The sequence below is a fragment of the Otolemur garnettii genome, unplaced genomic scaffold (assembly GCF_000181295.1).
Source record: "Otolemur garnettii isolate 467f Iridium unplaced genomic scaffold, OtoGar3 scaffold00014, whole genome shotgun sequence".
Lineage (NCBI taxonomy): Eukaryota > Metazoa > Chordata > Mammalia > Primates > Galagidae > Otolemur > Otolemur garnettii.
The window spans coordinates 16,741,770-16,745,491 of record NW_003852409.1 but is presented as its reverse complement, the minus strand read 5'-3'; the positions used below and the strand labels follow the sequence as shown (position 1 = coordinate 16,745,491).

The 3,722-nt window shown below is 50.4% G+C and overlaps 1 protein-coding gene across 1 annotated transcript in view; it reads left to right on the top strand.

Annotated features, from left to right (window-relative positions):
* The first annotated feature begins 2,794 nt into the window (after window positions 1-2,794).
* HDHD3 (haloacid dehalogenase like hydrolase domain containing 3) overlaps window positions 2,795-3,722 on the top strand; it is a 4,217-nt gene continuing 3,289 nt past the window's right edge. Inside the window, exons 1-2 of the mRNA XM_003785233.3 lie at window positions 2,795-2,926; window positions 3,450-3,559. The gene's annotated coding sequence lies outside the window, so the exon portion shown is untranslated. The remainder of the gene's footprint in view (window positions 2,927-3,449; window positions 3,560-3,722) is intronic.

The following is a 3,722-nucleotide window of genomic DNA, read 5'->3' as shown; positions in this document are numbered from 1 at the left end:
GTCCCAGCTACTTGGGAGGCTGAGGCAGAAGACTCGTTTGAGCCCAGGAGTTGGAGGTTGCTGTGAGCTGAGATGCCACGGCACTCTACCCAGGGTGACAGCTTGGGGCTCCTGTCTCAAAAAAAAAAAAAGAAAGAAAAGAAAATTCAAGGGCAGGTATACTTATTTGCATGACTATGTATGATACATTTTAATAAAAAGTTTAAAAAATAAGTAAAAGAAAATTTAAGAGTAGCGAGACATGCATCTAGTGGGCCCAGCCTGGGTTGACTTTCAGTGTGATAATCTCTAAAGCCTTCATGTAAGAGAAATACCTCAAGCTAGCCAGCAGTAACGTGCCAGGTGGTCTCCAAGAGCAATCACCAGACCAAAGTCCACACAGCATAGGCCAAGGGATGAAACTATCAGAAGATTTCTGTCATCTAACTTAGGGAGGAAAATATAGCATTAAGCGTACCCATTTTTGAACTGGCAAATCAAAGAGAAGTTTGTTCTAGCATGACTTGTCTTTGGCTTTCCTATGATATGCAACACACCTTTTTCTCTGTAGGAAAAGTTAGTTACCCAGAAAAAATTAAAAGAACCCTGAGGACAGATAAGTCAGGGCCACAACTCCAGGGAACACATTCACATAGATAAAAATGAAATGTGCCCCATTCCTGGAGTTGCGCCATGAGTGGCCCTAGGTTGAAATGGACCTTGCACAAAATGCTTAACCTCTCAGGAATCTCAGTTTTCTCATCTGAAAAGAATCATCTTTTAGGGTGGTGCCTGTGGCTCAAAGGAGTAGTGCACTGGCCCCATATGCCAGAGGTGGTGGGTTCAAACCCAGCCCTGGTCAAAAAAAAAAAAAAGAATCAAAGAGTTTTCCCCTAACAAAAACAAACAAAAGTTTTCCCTTGTAATCTCATTTGATTATGATGTAGACATTATTATGCCCTATTTATATATAAAGAAACTGAGATTCAATGAGCAAAGTTACTTACCTTGGAAACTAACTTAAAAGCTAGTCTGGGCTCTGGGCTCACCCCTAAGGCGCCAGCCACATATACCTAAGGTGGCGGGTTCGAATCCAGCCCGCACCCACCAAACAACAATGATGGCTGCAACCAAAAAATAGCCGGGCGTTGTGGCAGGCACCTGTGGTCCCAGCTACTTGGGAGGTGGAGGCAGGAGACTCGCTGGAGCCCAGGAGTTGGAGGTTGCTGTGAGCTGTGATGCCACAGCACTCTACCCAGGCGGAAAGCTTGAGGCTCTGTCTCAAAAAAAAAAAAAGCTAGTCTAGAAGTTATTCTGGTTTGGTTGGAAGTTATTCTGTCTAATTCTCCTATCTTGCATATTAGAAGACTGAGGCCCAGAGAGGAAAGGAAGTGAATGAAGCATTCACAGAGTTTCAGATGGCAGAGCTGGGACCTAATCGGGATTAGGTTTTAGGGGACCCTGAAAAGTGGACAATCTCAGACATTCTCAGATTCTGTGAAATGCAGCTCTCTGGGATCTCTGGCCTCCCAGTGGTCCTTCCCACCCCTAATTCTGGGAATCATGCTTGGGATACAAAACTAGTTTTGCAGGCAAGTCCCTGGAGTCAGGTTCTCCCCTAGCCAGTCCAAGGTCTGTGACTCTGCACTTTGTTTCCTCCCAGGCCTAAGCCCAGCCAGGGTGAGGTGGTTCTGTACCAAGACAACAGAACAGCCTTGAAACACAGGAGGAAGTTTTGTTGTGCTTTGTTTTTAAAAAGTTGGGTGGAAAGTCGGAAGAAAGAAAATCTACATGTTTGCGTGCTCCTAGAAAAATGTCTCACGGCATAACTAAAAGGATCACTTCACCAAGGGGAGGGGAGGAGATGGGGTGAGGAATCCCTTCTCCCTTCAACCCCCACCTCCCCACTACCCTTGCTCCTTAAGCAGGCTGGGGCTCCAACACCTTAGCCCTTGCCAGTTTGCTCGCCTGGATTACTTGTCCCCTAATCTTAACCTACCTGCCACCTCTCTCACCATTCACATCCAAAGAGGAGCCTGGTCTCTGCTACTGAAACTATTCTGCTTTGTTGTCTCCACAGCTCTTCTCGCTCGCTGCAATCATCTTGTTCGTTTCCTTGATTGTTATCTGCACCTCCCAAGTCCCACAAAGACAAGAATTATCTTGTTTCCCACTGAATCCTGGGTGAGGGACAGTATTAGGCACACAGCAGACAGAGGCTAAATGGGTGGTGAATGAGGTTAGACTGCAGGTCTTTCCCTTTGCATTACTTATGCAAAATAATAAAAGTAAATACCTTTTCTCTTTAAAAGAACGAAAAAACAGGTAGGTTACTGCAGAGAGCTCTACCCTCAGCAAATTGTCCAGGGTTAGACAAATCTCCAACTGAAAAGCAATATCCTCCTAGTACCATAGACCCGGGACCCTGAGACCAGAGACGGGCGGCGCCTTGCTCACGTCCACACACCACTGAGCGAGCCTGCCCAGTTTCCAAATCCCCTTACTCCCAAATCAGCTAGGTACTTTCCACAGTAGGGGGCCAAGGGGCGTAGGGAGCAAAAGGGGCGCAGGGAGCAAAGAGGCGGGGGGTTGGGGGTGGGGAGGGGAGAGCGCGCAGGGGGCGGAGCAATGGGTAGCACGGAAGGGGGGCGGGGCACCAGAGGGTTAGAGGAGGGAACAGAGGGGCGAAGGGCGAGCGGGGTAACGGACGGGATTAGGGGGGCGGAAGAGCGCAGTGAGGCGGGAGACAGAGCTGCACAGAGAGGCGCGCCGGGTGACGGAGTGGGGAGCGGAGGGGGCTGGGCGGGAGGAGGAGGAGCGGTGGCGGCGGCGGGAGGCGTCCCTCCGGGCCGCGCGGGCAGGACGGAGCCAGCTCGAGACTTTCGGCGCCGGGCTTCTGCGCGCCTGCGCCCGAGGCCAGCCGGCGGGGCCTGCGGCTGCGAAGCAGGTGGGTCCCAGACTCCGAAGACGGACGCCGAGTCGTGGGCACGCCCTAGGCTTGGAAAGGGGACCCGCGGTCCGGCTCCAGCCACCAAGGGCCCTAGGACCCTCCCGCCCCAGGCCACGCTGCACTTGACAGCTGTAGGGATTTTGCCTTACCTCCAGGCTCCTGAGTTTGGCCTCTACCGAGAGGTGGAAAGGAAGGGTGAGACATTCAGGCCTGAAGCCCAGAGCCTCCACCATGGGCTTCCAGAAATGCAGAACACCGCGGGTCAGCAGCCAGAGCCCTTTGTTCCAGTCTTAGCTGTGCCAGCCAGTCCCTTGTGATTGTGGATAAGTTCCTGTACTTCACTGGGCTTCCATGCACCCACCCGCAAAATGACAAGGTCTTTGAATGGGTCCTTCTAAGTAACTGACTGACTTAAATTCATTTCCTTGACAAACTTTATCTTTAGGCTTGTCTCCATATTCACCAGCCACATTCCTCCCCCAGCACTAACGTGGCTGCACCCTGATCTTTGACCCCTCAGGTTTCAAGCAGACAGCTTCTTATTGATTGTCAGCAGTCAGCTCTGTCTGGAGAGGAAGCTGCATCCAGCCTCTGGACAACAAGCTGAGGAATTTGTTTCCTGTGCATGGGGTTAGTAGTCCTTTTATCCACTCTTTTCCCAACAATGGGAAAGAGTTGTTCTTTCTCCTGTAAAGATGAAAAGCCAGGCTCAGATGGGATAGAGACAGGTAGGAACAGGCTGCTCTGTCCTGTCTTTTCTCCTGCTCTACAGAATTTTTTTTTTTTTTTTTTT